We start from the raw sequence: 17,708 nt of genomic DNA, 5'->3' as shown, positions 1-17,708 counted from the left end.
GCACAACACAGTACAAAACTTGGAACCCAATGGCTTCCTATGTACCAAGCCCATGCCAATACCTACTCCACATGTAGTCTCTGGAGCTTCTTCACTCATGGTGCCTGCTCACTTAGGTGACTTGGCAATGTTTGCTCAAGCTATCGGTCAATCTATTGCTGAGAATATGCATAACACGCGTGATAGGAGCCTAGAAGTAAGGCAGTACAAACAACCAAGCTTACACAAAAATTTAGTGGAGATGGGGATGTGAGAAAGCATATCGAAGTGTTTGAACAAATATGCGATTCCCTAGGAGAACACAATGACCTACATAAGAGTAATTCTTTACGCCTAACCTTAAGTGGGAAGGCTGGGGATTAGTATAGAACCCTAAAGGTGGAAGAAAAAACGATTTACCCTACTCTTAGGAGACTGTTCTTAAAAGAATACATACGAGAGGGAGTGCTTTGGGGTGTAGCATCCCAGCTCCAGAAAGCCCAACGAGAGGAAGGAGAGTCGGTGACATAATTTATTAGTCGCTTGAAGCATTTGAATTCTTGTTGTAATCCAAATGACCGTTTCAATAATAATCAATTGCTTGATAGGGGATTACGACATGAGGATATCTACAATAGCCTAGTAATTAGAGGTATCACCACTTGGGAAGTAGTCACCCACCAATACGATCCAATTGGAGGATAATTTAATGATTCAAGGAGAAAGAGTGTTTGTTGAGTCTAAATCTACTAGCTCGTAAGCATCGGGATATCAGCCAATGACCCTAAAGACTATTGCTAAGGAGCCAAATATATCTGAGACGACTTTAGAAGATCTCACCAAGGCCATTCAAGAGAGCCTTAGAGACAATTGTGCTCCGCAAAACAATCATATGTATCCAAGAAGGGAGCAACAATGGTGCTCAGTATGCTATGGTCCACATAGTACCAGTGAATGCCCTACTTTTAGAGTAAAATTCAATGAGAATTGCAATGCATGTGGGAGGTATGGCCATCAAGCTAAGGATTGCATAGTATTTAAGCGCGCGATGGTCAATAGACCAACCTTAGCATGGACAGACACACCTCGAGTGGCTGCATTGATGCCAATCCCACCTCTTGAACAAACGTCACAACACATGGTCCCTAGGATCCAAAATGTTGTTCAAACAACACCCTTACCACCTCTAGTGCTAAGAACGCAACCACCACATCCGAAAATCACTTCTGTGAATCAAGTGGATTGTGAGTCATCTATTGCTTGTTTGGAAGGCTGCAAGGAAGATACATACCCTAATATTGCCTATGGAATTGATGCGCTTGAAGAAAGTACACACTATTACATTGAGGCCTATTGGGGACAAGTCAAACTTGTCTATCAAGTAGCTGCTCTTGCTGCAAGAGGCCAAAATATCAATTATGCGAAGCACTGCCAAGATACCAACTCTTCAATGCTACAAGTGTGGAGGTCCACATCGTGTGGACGAGTCTCCTATTAGGCTACAAAAGAACTCCACACTAATGCAAACCAATCAAGCGAGCACGTCTACAATGCCGATACTCATGTGTAATCGATGTAGCATAGATCATTTGATTGCCCAATGTCTGACTAATCCAAATGCACCAAAGATCACGCTATTAAATTTGATTGAGGTTACTGAGGAGCCATCACAAAGTACACCTGTGATACCAGTAAAGGTACTCACACGATCGATGCTCCAAAAACAAAATTATATTCTTGAAGAAAGAGACACGACATCAATTGCCTAACCTCAAAAAAAGAAGAACACACGACGAAATAGGTTACAAAAAGCAACAAAGTCAGACTCCAGTTCAAGGACCAACATAGGGACTGGTGACGACCCCGTATATATGAACGATAATGAAGAGGAGTCTGATTCAGGTGAAACCATGGAGACCAAAACGACCACTAAGGAAGAAACCAAGAAGGAAGATCGTCATGAGCCACAATGGCCAGGACCCAAGAAGAAGATAGAAACTTACCCGAACCCTACAAAGGAGATCGAGCAAGTCAAGCAATTAGGAGTTTGGTAGAAGATACCCAAAAGGATCTAGAGCCAACACCTAGGCAGATCCAGATTACAGACAGAGTGTTCCCTATGCAACAACAACCTCACAAAGTCCATAGACCCCTAGCCATACCTAGTGTCATCCAAGAAGAAAGTGACTTAAAGTCATGGGAAAGTGGGCGTACTCACTTCTTGTTGGAAAGAATGTTTATAGAGGGACTACCTGATCCTATCGAAGAAATGGAGATCCCATCTTCCCCACGTCAAGGGACTGAAGCCCAAATGGTGCCGTTAAATATTGCCAAATTGATGGATTTCATAGCTTCAGAAGTTAGAACCACCATCATGTCCAAACTATATGGAGACCCCGAGCTATTCTTAGCTCTTCGAGCTTTCCTCAATGGAGAACTGAAAGTTGGGCTACCACAATTTGCACAGATGGATGGAGCTAGGGATATGCCAATAGAGGAAGAACACTTAGATCCACAACCCAATCTAGATGAGAACTTTGTTGTAGAAATACCTCTTAACAAGTTGGGACAATACCTTGAGGGCGATGAATATAATGCGACCATACTAATCACTACCAAGGGATTAATTGTGAAGGGAATCCTTGATGGTGGCGCTGGGGTTAGCATTGTGACTACAAATTGCTGGGAAACTACGGGAAGACCTCACCTTGGGATCACAACCATAGTAGTAAAGATGGCCAATGGGTCTAATGTTAAACCTATTTGGATGCTAGAAGATCTCAAGATCAAGGTCTTTGGACATAAAATAAGAAATACCTTCATTGTTATTGATTTCTCCAAGCACACTATGGCATGTGAGATGATCTTAGGACGTCCTTTCATGAGGAAAGCAAAAATGGTGCATGACTAGTCTAAAAACCATGTCTACTTGTAGTTCCAAGACTCTGTTATTCGAGTAGATCTTGTAACTGGTAGAGCACATCCTCTAGGAAACAGGTTTATAATTGATCATAGATCTGACACCACAGTTCACTCAGCCCCATTGCAGTATTGTTACACATGTAAAATGGACAGTGATGTTGGGGAAGATTCTCCTTATATGGATGTACTACCTGGGATGACTGAGTCGGACAATGTGGATTGGGTCCACTTAGCAACAACCATAGACACTTGGGGAAACAGGGAGAAGCCCTAGGTAACATTTGAGGGGGATGAAATTCCACCACTCGTACCCTTAAATATGCTGGAAGCAATGCATATAGCTTCTGACGACCTACAAGATGAAGGTTTGACTGGCATTGGAACAGGTAATGTCTCACAAGACTATAACCCACGCGATTTGGGGTCTGAATCATCAATTGAAATTGACTCTGAGGATGAAGAATATGAGTTAACCTTAGTGCAAACGTGGGGACAAACCATTCAGGGTCCAATGGTACCCTAGATGACAATCTATCCAAGCGAGCAGAAGACACAAGTAGCGATTCATCTAGTGACTCTTCACTAGAGATCGTCCATAATAAAAAATCAGACAAGAAGAGTAAGAGGTATAAGAGGTGACATTATCGAGAAAATGTGCGTGCTAGAATAAATGAAAAGAAATCTACCACATAATGGATTAATTATATAGGGGCATGTGATGCTCATTGGAATCTGGTAGATAACTGGGGTGAACACCTTCAAAGTGTTATGTGGTGTAGTCCACAACTCATTGACATCGCACAGCTAGAGGCTACAGACAATGATCCGTACTATAAGGAGACGACAAAATCGAGAGTTAGCTCAACAAAAAAAGGAAGCGAAAGTGAAATCACACTCCACAGAACAACAAGACCCCACAGACTTATACCCTGCACCCGATCATTTCAAATCCTACACCATGGAGGAGCGTAAGGTTGTGTATACAAAGGCTTAAAGAAAACCTATTGAGGGAAGCAATAAAGTTTATGATGGTCCCGCGATAGTTAAGGAGATAAGAGTTAGTAGACCCAGGCGAGGAGTCCAAACCTGTCTTCATTGCCCAAGATCTGACAGAGACTGAGGAGTATGTACTTAAAGAACTTCTCAAGGAATTCGGGAATATATTTGCTTGTACATATCATGATATGAAAGGTTTTCCACCTTCCGTGGTGCAACACACAATCCCCATGAATAGCATGGCTAAACCAGTTCAGCAATGACCCTACCCAATGAATCCTAAGTATGAAAAGATCGTTCAAGAAGAGATTGAAAAGCTTGTGAAATGTGGATTCATATATCCTATTGCACACTCAGAATGAGTGTCTCCAATAGTGATTGTGCCGAAAAAGAATGGGAAACTCAGAGTGTGCGTGGATCTCAAGAAGGTCAATGCCGCCACCAGGAGGGATCATTACCCCTTGCCATATTCAGAACATGTACTTGAAAGAGTTGCAGGGAAGGAAGCTTATAGCTTTTTAGTAGATGGGTACTCTGGCTACAATCAAACCACAATTGCGCTAGATTACCAAGCTACAACAACCTTTATAACCGAATTTGGAGTGTTCGCATTTCGTGTTATGGCTTTTGGCTTAACCAATGCCCTTGCTACCTTTCAAAGATTAATAAACACTATTTTTAGAGAATATATGAGGGAGTTTTGCGAAGCTTTCTTAGATGAACTTTGTGTTTATTCTTCTTGGAAAGAACATCTATCATGTTTACAAAAAATATTTGGGAAGTGCAGATTGTATCGCATCTCCTTAAACCCTTTCAAATGCCAATTTTGGGTTAAACATGGAGTCATTTTAGGGCATATAGTGTCCAAAAATGAGATTTCCACAGATGAGAGCAAAATATTGCTGAATTACCACCGCCTATGAACTATAAAGGAGTTCAAAGGTTCATGGGCCATGTTGGTTATTACCGACGGTTTATTTTAAACTTTGCTGAAATAGCTTGTCCTTTGTACAAGCTTCTTATTGAGTTCCACTGGACTGCGGAGTGTGACCATGCTTATGAGTCATTGAAAAAAACCTTGACAAGTGCTCCTATTCTACAAGTGCCTGATTGGAATGTAATTTTCCATGTACATATTGATGCATCGAAATTTGCTATTGGGTGTGTTCTAGCTTAACCAGGAGAACATAAATTGGACTACCCGATTAGCTTTGTAAGTCGTCAATTGAATGATGCCGAGAGAAACTACACCACTAAAGAGCGGGAAGGTTTAGGTATGATTCACACAGTGAAGAAATTTTGCTACTACCTTTTGGCCAATAAGTTTGTTTTCTATGTTGATCATCAAGCCTTGTTGTATCTAGTAAATAAACCTTGTTCCATGGGAAGAATTACACGATGGTTGTTAATTCTTCTTGAGTTTGATTTTACCATTGTGGTGAGACCTGGTAAAAGACATGTCATGGCAGACCATTTGTCTCGCATACCCAATGGTGAAGCCCCTACTGGAGTCGATGATGAATTGCCCGATACTTCCTTATTTCTAGTCGAGACCATGCTTGAATGGAGTGAGAAGATTGTGAACTTTCTAGTAATGGTTTTCCACCCAAAGAGCTTCGTAAGAACATAGATCGAAAATTGTTAAAAGAATGTGAACCTTATTCTCTCATTGCAGGGACTCTCTACAAGCTAGGCAAGGGCGAGATTCTTAGATGTTGTGCCCATGAGGATGAGTATTTATACATACTGCAAGAAGCCCACATTGGTAAAGCCGGAGGAAATTTCTCAGGGGAGCTAACTGCTAGAAAGGTGTTGCAATTAGGCTATTGGTGGCGTACCTTATTTAAGGATGCATCACTTTTTGCAAAAGGATGTGATGAATGCCAACGTTACAAGATCACACAACGAAAGGATAAGATGCCCTTACATCTTGTTAAAGTGATTCAAACATTTGAGAAATGGGGTTTAGACTTTGTAGGTCCAATTAGTCCGGCTGCTCGTAGCACTCAATCTCGATATATTATCATTGCCACTGACTATGTGACAAAGTGGGTGGAAACCAGGGCAATACGTAAGGTTGATGCAAGGTCAATTTCCAAGTTTCTCTTTGAGAACATTATCACAAGATTTGGTTGTCCTTTTGAGATTGTGCGTGACAATGGCACTCATTTTATAAAATGGAGTGATAAAAGAACTCACTACCAACTTCATGATAGCTCACCATAACTTATTATCCACAAGCAAATGGCCAAGCTGAGAGTACCAACAAGACCTTAATCTCTATCTTGACCAAAACGGTGGAAGCTCATTGCACAGATTGGGATTTGAAGCTAACTTCAGCTCTATGGGCTTATCGTACTTCTTACAAAGTGGCTATTAATTGTACACCATTCAAAATGGTATATGGCCAGCAGTTATGCCATGGGAGTTTGTAATGTAGCTTCACAAGAAGGTTGGGATGGTAACCCTTTAGTTGAGCGCTTATATATCCTTGAGAGGTTAGATGAAGAAAGACAATTGGCTGTGCAAAATGCATTTGTGGAGAAAGATAGGAGGAAGAAATGGTTTGACCGTCATCTACAGGACAAAGATATCAATGTTGGTGATAAAGTCCTTATGTATGGAGTGCGTAACGAGAAGAAAAAGTTGAAATATGTGGAAAAAGGACCATATAGAGTATGCAAAATCACCCCACAAGGTATCATTTGGGTTGGAACTCTTGATGGAGTAGAAACCATTGGATTCCTCAATGGGAGTAAATTTAAAAGATACTATGATCCTTTAAGCCAAGAGGAACTACGTGCATCCATCATAAAAAAAAGGCAGCCAAGGCACAAGCTGAGTTGAAGAAGATACAAGCTCAAGCTGAGGCTAAGGAGCGACAACAACGTATAAGACGCCAATGAGAGACCAACCAAGGAGTTACACATGCATTCCATGTTGAAACAGAGGATGATAGGTTGATGATACCCTATTGAGCTAAATAGCGCCTATAGAAAAGTGCTATATAATGCCTTATTGGACACGGGTGCTAAGTAGAATCTACTATCATATGGTGTGTGGTATCAGTTAGGAAAGCCATCTCTATCTGAGAGTATTATCCATGTCAAGGGTGTCAGCAAGAAAAAAACCACGATTTTTGGAACCTGACACACTTATGTCAGTTATGACAACGGGGTTATAGCTCAAGACTTTTCGGTCATTCCTGCTGGAACTATGGAGGGTAATATAAACCTAGGGCGCACGTGGATGATAGCCACCAAATGCACTATTGATTGGGGGACTGGGGGTGTCACAACGCAGAAACCAACTCTTAGTCCTGCCACTCAAGCCATAGTTCCTCAGATATTGCCTCTTAAGGAAATAAAACCCAAAACATTGCATGTCCAAGAGGTTGAATCATATGTCCCCATAGCCCAACTCTCTAGAGCTTCAACTTCTGTAGTTGAAATAAAGCTTGAGACACATAAGACCCATTCTAATATAACAAAGAAAACATACAAGTGGGTCCCTAAAGCTTCTTTAGCGACCATTGCTAGTGCTAAAAGACAGGAGCCTGGTAAGAGACTCCCACTCATCCCACGAAATGTAAAGAAACGTTGCATTGGATTCCTAAAAGACTATTGGAAGTCCAAGGGTACTACAAAGAAAATGATCATATCGGGGTGCCAAAACGTAAATTGTGCTCTTACCTGTCACCTGACCCATGTGAGCCCAATCCTGTAGCTCCAAAACGAATTGACGATCGGGGAAAGGAAAAAATCACAGAATGCTACACACCCGCTTCAGAGCTAGTTTGGGTACCGAAGAAAGAACGATTTGTTCCACCTATCTCAAGAATAGGAAAGTCAAATGAAGCTTCTTTCTCTTCATGTAGTTCTTATACGGAAATAGAAGCTTGAACACAACCTCCACCTACCATTGTACATATCCATACAAACAAGGAAAAGTTTTCACCTCCCGTTGTAAGTTCACTACCTACAACAACGTTGCAAATAAAATGATGGGAGAGTACCTTACCACCCTTGCAACTAGATGAAACACACAGGGCGATCGAAAACTATCGGTTAAAACCTTCACCCATAACACTTGGAACAATTGGTTTCAAAGGGTGACAACATCGTTCCAAAAGGTATGATCTACCCAAGGAAGGGGGGAGTGTTTGCTAACAATCATCATTCACTCACTCCCCTGTTAACCTTCCTCCATGATCTCTCAATCATCTCCAATCTTAGGGAATGTATATATAAAGCCTTATACTCACAAGACAAAAAATTAAAAGTAAAAGAGCAAGAGACACCAAACAAAATTTGGAAATCTACGAGTTCTATACATAACACAAAATCATAAGAACACATTATGCACAAGGACACGACCTTTTGACACGACTCTTATAATATTTTCACTCTAACCATCATCTATCTGTGTGTACAGATATGGCTAGTACAATAGAGTCATCCACTCTTACCTTGGGTGAGAGGTACCATCTTTACTTTGCACAAGTGTTTCACATAGTCTACCTAGTGCTTGCATGTGAATGGTTGTTAATGACCAGCGTCCACTTCTAGTAGTCATGGGCCGGGTTTGTCGGTCCAATAGGAAAAGGGTAAGAGTGATCGTCGATGAGAGGCACACTCTAACTGGAACATTCAAGGGTTAGTTGGCTAAGCATGGATGCCCAAGTGTGAATGGGCGAGCTCATATAAAAGTCACCTAAACCTAAAAATCACTTATTCTCTCATTTGTGCAATTGAAGAGTGTTCTTGCTCCATCTCCATCTTCTTCTTCATCTCCTTGTGTGTGTGTGTATGCGAGAGAGAGAGAGAGAGAGAGAGAGAGAGAGAGAGAGAGAGAGAGAGCATTGCAACGGCATGGCAGCGGCGAGGCGGTTGAGCGCGGCACGACGGTAGCTCCCTCTTCTTCGCGGCGAGGAATCCTCCACGAAGGCGAGCGTAGGATGGTGAGTGACACGTGAAACATATGCGCACATTTTTGGCAATGTTGTCGGGGAAATGCCATGCACTAAGCTCAAATAACACCTTATGCTGCTTTGTGGTGCATTATGAAATGTAGGAAAGATAGAGAAAGAAGGTGTATGGCTTGTTGAGAAGGATTTGTGACCTTTGTTTTTGATGCAGTGTATTGTTTTTGTTAATAAGGTGTTGGAATGTACTGTGTTTTCTGTTGATAAGGTGTTAGCTTTAAGGTATTAGATCTATAATGTTAGATCTGTAAGGTACAATAAGTAGATCTGTTAGTTAATTAGTTATTGTAGTACTATGTTAGTGTGTAACAGTAGCTCTGTTAGTTACATAGGTAGGTTAGGTGTGTGTGTGAGTACTCGCGCGCACGGCACGACCGCGGTGACCTTATCCAAAATAATAATAATAATATTTTTTTGAAATAAATTTTTTAAAGATAGAACCGGGATCGAGAATATTCCTCAGGCCCAAGCCCACGCTCAAGTTCAGGCCTCAGTCACCCTTTAGAATTACTTATTTTAGCCTCACACTTAAGTAAAAATCGACTATTTTGAGGACCAATCAGAGCTTCGGGTAACCGAACGTTGTGCTGCGAAGCACACCACGATCCCTTGAGCGATACGCTCGTTTAAAAATCACACAAAAGACATTAAAAAAATCAAAATACGAGTGAAAACGGGGTGCAAAACGCCTAAAAAATCAAGCGGTTAACCTTCAAGGGTATTCGCCGACTCTTGTAGGGTGCCAAAGGCACATGCATCTACGCTCTGGTCGTGTGCTAGAGGCTGAGCAACTAGCGAGCACTTTGAATTACGCGGGTTCTCAATACCCACCTCCCTTAGGTTCCGGGCCCTCGGCGGGGACCCAAGGTAGTACCACTCAGGACCCGCATATTGCGTCCAATGACTCTTCCTCTGACTACGATATCATGGAGGGTTACCCAATGCATAATCCTGATAGCTCAAGCCAAGACATGTATGCCATGGGCCCACGGTCCAGGCCGAGCATGCTTAGCCGCTTAAAGGAAACCTTTAGTAGAGCCACTCGATCCGAACATGGAGCTAACAATGTAAATGAGCGGGGTGGGAAAGTAAATTTTCCATTCATGACCAACGTAGACCCCATGCTCTTGAAGAGTGTGCACGTGAATACTCCATTCACTGTTAAGTATGGAGCCTGATTTACCCTTGCATCCAATAAGGTATTTCTTATGAAGCGCTTGTTCAATCTAAAGATGGCAGAGAATGGTTCAGTTGCAGAACACCTAAATGACTTTAACACAAACATAAGTCAACTTCGATCGGTGAAAATCAATTTCGATGACGAAGTGCGAGCTCTCCTTATACTATCATCTCTACCGGATAGTTGGGACAGCCTTGTGATGGCTGTAAGTAATTCTATTTCTGGCACAAAATACTCTTAAGTTTGATGATGTTGTGGATATTCTCCTAAGCAAGGAAATACGAAGGAGAAGCACAGGAGAATCATAAAGTGCTGCATTGTCAGTGGAAACAAGAGGAAGGCCTAAGGAGAGGTTCAAAAACCAAAAGGGTCGTGATCGCTCAAGACGGAGCAAGTCACGCACAAAGTCATTTCTTGAATGTTGGAACTGCGGCAAGAAGGGCCACGTCAAGAAGGATTGCTGGTCCAAGAAGAAGAAGGAGACTGAGTCTCAAGACAACAAACCAACATTGGAGGCCAATGTGGCAGGTAAAGTAGAGCAAGATGCTCTAATTCTCTCATTAGACAATGTATCTAATTCATGGATAGTAGATTCCGGGGCTTCATTCCATGCGACACCACACAAGCAACACTTCCAAGATTACACCAAAGGTAATTTTGGGTATGTATACTTGGGAGATGATGAAGCTTGTGAGATTTTCCGCAAAGGTACAGTTTTTGTCAAAACTGCTAACGAAAATGAATGGAAGCTTAAAGATGTTAGGCATGTTCCTTCTCTTCGCAAAAATTTGATCTCTACAGGACATTGGACGATGAAGGTCACAACATTGCATTCAGAAACAAATGGTGGAAGATCTCAAAGGGATCTTTGGTGGTTGCCAAGGGAGAAAAGGTCGGTACACTTTACTTGTGTAATGTTAGCACGCAACCTGCAGCTTGTGCAGCAACTACAGAAGTTGATAGTGCGGTGTGGCACTATCGGCTTGGGCATATGAGTGCCAAAGGAATGCAAATCCTTCAAACAAAGAAGCTTCTACCAGGTTTGAAAGAAGTGGACTTAGAGTTCTGTGAAGATTGTGTTTATGGTAAACAAAAGAGGGTAAAATTTCAAAAATCAGGAAATGAAAGAAAAAATAAAAAACTTGAGTTGGTTCATTCTGATGTTTGGGGTCCTGCAAGTACACCATCACTTGGTGGCTCATTGTACTATGTAACATTCATAGACGATGCGACTAGAAAAACATGGGTTTATGTACCTTATCGCAAATGGAGACTCGCTCGGTAAGTCCAATGGATCCTCCATATGTTGTTTTTCCTGGAGTTTTGATACAATCTAAACCCACAAGTGATAGCTTTACCTTTCCAAGTCTAGCTTATCTTTCCCTTGATGACACCATGGCTACCATGCCTACCCCAATGATGGGCATGCCAAGAAACATGCCATGGACCTCATTTGTTAGTAAAGCACCGCTACATGGTAGCCCAATGCCTACAACAGTACCTACAAGTGTGTACCAATCGTATACACCTATGGGTCCTCATACGCATGTAGCCCCTACCCCTCCCCTTGTTTCAACAAAATATTCTCCACAACCACAACACCCAAGCTCTTATTTCCATGGGACCATACCGGCTAGCATTAGCATGTCACATCTGACGTCTGCTATACCTAGGGCCACACATATGAACTTTGGGCCATCACATGGCACAACACCGTAACAAACATGCAACCCAAGGGATTCCTATGCGCCAAGCCCAATGACAATATCTACTCCACATGTAGTCTCTAGAGCGGCTTCACCCATGGTGCCTACTCACTTAGGTGACTTGGCAACATTTGCTCAATCAATTGATCTATTGCTGAGAATATGTATAACACGCTTGATAGAGAACCTAGAAGTAAGGCAATACAAATAACCAAGCTCACACAAAAATTTAGTGGAGACGGGGATGTGAGAAAGCATATCGAAGTGTTTGAACAAATATGTGATTCTCTAAGAGAACATAATGACCTGCATAAGAGTAATGCTTTAAGCCTAACCTTAAGTGGGAAGGCTGAGGATTGGTAAAGAACCCTAAGGGTGGAAGAAAAAATGATTTACCCTACTCTTAGGAGACTGTTCTTGAAAGAATACATACGAGAGGGAGTGATTTGGGGTGTAGCCTCTCAGCTCGAGAAATTCCAACGAGAGGAAGGAGAGTCGATGAGAGACTTTATTCGTCGCTTGAAGTATTTGAATTCTCGTTGTAATCCAAATGAGCACTTCAATAATAATCAATCGCTTGATAGATTCATTAAGGGATTACGACATGAGGATATCTACAATGGCCTAGTCATTAGAGGTATCACCACTTGGGAAGCAGTCACCACCAATGCAATCCAATTGGAGGATAATTTAATGATTCAAGGAGAAAGAGTGTCTATTGAGCCTTAATCTACTAGCTCGCAAGCATCGGGGCATCAACCAATGACCCTAAAGCCTATTGCTAAGGAGCCAAAGATATCTGAGATGAATTTAGCAGATCTCATCAAGGCCATTCAAGAGAGTCTTGGAGACAATCGTGCTCCGCAAAACAATCATATGTATCCAAGAAGGGAGCAACAATGGTGCTCAGTATGCTATGGTCTGCATAGTACAAGTGAATGCCCTACTTTTAGAGTAAAATTCAATGGGAATTGCAATACCCGTGGGAGGTATGGTCATCAAGCTAAGGATTGCATAGTATTTAAGCGCACGATGGCGATTAGACCAACCTTAGCATGGACAAACACACCTTGAGTGCCTGCATTGATGCCGGCCCCACCTCTTGAACAAACATCACAACACATGGTCTCTAGGGCCCAAAATGTTGTTCAAACAACACCCTTACCACCTTCACTGCTGCTAGGACTGCAACCACCACATCTGAGAATCACTTTTGTGAATCAAGTGGAATGTGAGTCATATATTGCTTGTTTGGAAGGCTGTGGGGAAGATATAGACCCTAATATTGCTTATGCGATTGATGCGCTTGAAGAAAGTCCCCAATACTACATGGAGGACTATTGGAGACAAGTCAAACCTGTCTATCAAGTAGCTGCTCTTACTGCAAGAGGCCAAAATATCAATTACACTACCAAGAGACCACCTCTTCAATGCTATGAGTGTGGAAGTCCACATCGTGGGTGGTCGAGTGTCGTATTAGGCTACAAAAGAATGCCACACTAATGCACACCAATCAAGCGAGCACATCTACAATGCCGATACTCATGTGTAATCAATGTGGCATAGATCATTTCATTGCCCAATGTTTGAATAATCCAAATGCGCCGAAGATCATGCCATTAAACTTGATTGAGGTTATCGATGAGCCATCACAAAGTACACCTGTGGTACCAGTAAACGTACTCACATGATTGCTGCTCCAAAAACAAAAATTATATTCTTGAAGAAAGAGATACGGCATTAATTGCCCAATCTCAGAAGAAGAAGAAAACATGAAGGAAGATATCACAAAAAAGTAGTGAAGTCAGACCCCAGTGCAAAGACCAACATAGAGACTGGTGACGACCCCGTATATATGAACGACGCTGAAGAGGATTCTGATTCATGTGAAACCATGGAGAAGATAGGAATTTACCCAAACCCTACAGAGGAGATCGAGCGAGTGATGCAATTAAGGAGTTTGGTAGAAGATACCGAAAGGGATCTAGAACCAGCACACCTAGGCATATCCAGATTACAGACACAATGTTCCCTATGCAACAACAACCTCACAAAGTCCATAGACCCCTAGCCATACCTAGTGTCATCCAAGAAGAAAGTGACTTAAAGAAAGTCATGGGAAAGTGGGGTGTACTCACTTCTTGTTGGAAAAAATGTTTACAGAGGGCCTACCTGACCCTATCCAAGAAAAGCCCATATTTCCCACGTCAAGGGACTGAAGTGGATCTTGCCAAACCTGACCCTATCATCAAGTGGATCTTGTAATTGATTAGTTTGGCATGAAATGGATCTTGTAAATGATCAGTTTGGAAAAAATGTTTACAGAGGGCCTACCTGACTCTATCATCAAGTGGATCTTGTAACTGATCGAGCATATCCTCTAGGTAACAGGTTTATAATTGGTCATAGATCTGACACCACAATTCACTCAGCCCCATTGCAGTATTGTTACACATGTAAAATGGACAGTGATGTTGGGGAAGATTCTCCTTATATGGATGTACAACTTGGGATGACTGAGTCGGACAATGTGGATTGGGTCCACTTAGCAGCAACCATAGACACTTGGGGAAACAGGGGGAAGCCCTGGGTAACACCCAAGGGGATGAAATGCCACTACCTGTACCCTTGAATATGCTGGAAGCAATGCATATAGCTTCTGATGACCTACAAGATGAAGGTTTGACTGGCATTGAAACAAGTAATGTCTCACAAGACTATAGCCCACACGATTTGGGGTCAGAATCATCAATTGAAATTGACTTTGAGGATGAAGAATCTGAGTTAAATCTTAGTGGAAATGTGGGGACAAACCATTCAGGACCCAGTGGTACCCTAGATGACAATCTATCCCAGGGAGTAGAAGACACAAGTAGCAATTCATCTAGTGACTCTTCACTAGAAATCGGCCGTAATAAAAAATTAGACAAGAAGAGTAAGAGATAAGAGACATCCCACTTGCCCCAAGAAATGTAAAGAAACGTTGCGTTGGATTCCTAAAAAACTATTGGAAGCCCAAGGCTACTATGAAGGAAATAATCAAATCTGGGTGCCAAAATATCAATTGTGCTCTTACCTATCACTTGAACCATGTGAGCCCAATCCCCTGTAGCTCCAAAATGAATCGACGATTGCGGAAAGAAAAAAATCATAGAATGCTACACACCCGCTCCAGAGCTAGTTTGGGTACCGAAGAAAGAACGATTTGTCCCACCTAGCTCAGGAACAAGGAAGTCAAATGAAGTTTCTTGCTCTTCATGTAGTTACTATACAGAAATAGAAGCTTTGGCACAACCTCCACCTACCATTGTACATATCCATACAAACAAGAAAGAGTTTGCACTTCCCGTTGTAAGTTCACCACCTACAACAACGTTGCAAATAAAATCATGTACAAGTACCTTACCACCCTTGCAACTAGATGATACGTATAGGGCAGTAAAAAACTATTGGTTAAAGCCTTCACCCATAATCTACCCAAGGAAGGGGTAGTGTTTGCTGACAGTCATCATTCACTCACTCCCCTCTTAACCTTCCTCACTCTCAATCTCCAATCTTAGGGAATGTATATATAAACCCTTATACTCACAAAAACAAGATAAAAAAGTTTAAGAGCAAGAGCCACCAAACAATAATCTTGAAACTTACAAGTTCTATACATAACACAAAATCATAAAAACACATTATGCACAAGGATACGACCTTTTGACATGACCCTTATAATATTTGCACTCTAACCATCATCTATCTGTGTGTACAAATATGGCTAGTACGCTAGAGTCATCCATTCCTGCCTTGGGTGAGAGGTATCCTCATTTACTTTTTACAAGTGTTTCACATGGTCTTTCCAGTGCTTGCCTGTGAATGAGATTTGGTAGGTACGCTAGCATGTGAGAGGAATTTCGATGAGTTAGAATGGCTGATACGTCTCTTAACCACAACTGATCCATACTTCGTAGAGAGTATTTCTCCCATTTCACAAGCCTACCCTTTTGACCAAGATGACTATAGACGTCTAGTGACCTTCTTAGTAAACATTGGTGCCTCTAATGATGAAGACAATTTACATGATTACACGGATGGCACATATGTTCTCACGGATGATGACTTTGTTATTCTCAACGACGAGGATAGGGGTTTAGCCTTAGGGTTTTCCCCCAATCTCTACAATATCCTATTCCATTGACTCTCTAGGGGGAGTGCAAATAATTAGGTTAGGATTCCTTATGTTGTTTAATTGTGTTCAATAAGGGTTGGTACCTATTCCCACTGATGTGCCTCTGGAAGGTGGATGTTTGGTGGTGACTATTGTGCAGTTTGTGACTACATAAGGATGCCTTTGAAGGACAACAACAATGGATGTTTTACATGTTACAACGGACGTTCTCCATTATATTAGGTGTAGTACTTCCTTTTATCTATGCTTTCCATAGTTACATGTCTACATCTTGTCATTTGAGTTTCTAACAATGCATAAAATTTATGAAGTTGTGACTGCCAATTTAGATGCTATAATTTTTTCAAATTTATAGTACCTTGTTCTTCTCTTTGAGTTTGGTCTATTAGTTGGCTTTAAGTAGGTATCAGGACCTTACGCTAAACTAAGCCACTTAATTGGCTGACTTTAAGTCTATTAATTGTAGTACATTTAGTAATGTTATAGGCTATGAGGATATAATTATCTCTATCTTATTCTACCTAAGTGTAAATTTTGTTGTGGAAGTCTATGTGTTAAGCTGGTATTTGAGACCTCAAGTCTCCCGGCTATTTTATGCTCAAGCTGGTATTTGAGACCTCTAGTCCCCCAGCTACTTGTAGCAACTATGACACCAACAAAAAAAAGAAAAAAAAAGAAAAAAAGAGAGAAAGCAAATAGCACAAACTTCCTTGTATTTTATGTCGATCACACTTAAGTGGTATAAGTGACAAGATTACTAGTCTTTAGACCCCGACGAGCATTCGTAGGGTTAATTACTCTTTAGTCGACATTTTTAAATTAACGTTGGTCAATCTAGTACTTACTTTAGCCCTAGCTCTTGTGTACTTCTCTTAGAGTCAACCTAATAGACCTTAACTCGATTGCATTTCATTCAGGTACTACGCTTATTCTAGTTGGCAATGCTACAATTCATGAATTTTTTTTGCATTTCCTAGTATATCATGTATGCATCTCACTTATTGCACGCCTGCCTTAAAATCTTCAGCTGTCTACCCACGACCTGTAGGTAGTCTATAGAATGTACATCAAAATCTATGCGAAATTTTGAAAAACTTTCAGATGGAAAGTTGTAGACCACAACGTTTCTTGTAAGGATTCAGGAAACCAAGTTGAAACTCACCTTTTAACTCAATCAAATCTTTGCTACAAGATAGAGCTAAAATTTTTGTAGCTTCACTGCATTCTTCGCCATGACATGCCAATGATGCAAGGACTTCACTCCGTCTCTGATATGAGTTGTTGTTGATGAGTGCGCAATGCAAAAGGGATGCAAGGCTCAAAGATTGGAGAGAGAGAGAGAGAGAGAGAGAGAGAGAGAGAGAGAGAGAGAGAGAGATTGAGATTTTGGTGGAGGTTCATCTCACACTATGTGTGATCTCGTTATTATTCTATATTATTAATAAAAAAGAATAAGATTAGGGTTAGTGAGCGGTTAGTCTGTGATGGTATTGTCCTAATGGCCTTTACCCCCAACAAAAAAAGGTTCCTTTTGCTCATACCTTCATAGAGAAGTAGCTCTCTCTATAGATTGGGAATATATTTGAGAAAAGATCATACATTGCCTCAAGAGCAAGCTACAATCAATACAAAAAGATACGTGTTTAAATTGATGCATGCTATCTCAAAAGTATGCATATTAATTTACATCATATGTCATTAAAGAAATCAATTCACATAATCTATGTCCAAAAGGTTGCGATGAATGTGAGAAGGACTCCAAGG

The sequence above is a fragment of the Adiantum capillus-veneris genome, chromosome 21 (genome assembly GCF_014529385.1).
Source record: "Adiantum capillus-veneris isolate H3 chromosome 21, ASM1452938v2, whole genome shotgun sequence".
Lineage (NCBI taxonomy): Eukaryota > Viridiplantae > Streptophyta > Polypodiopsida > Polypodiales > Pteridaceae > Adiantum > Adiantum capillus-veneris.
The sequence above is the reverse complement of the archived record's forward strand: the minus strand, read 5'-3'. Positions refer to the sequence as shown.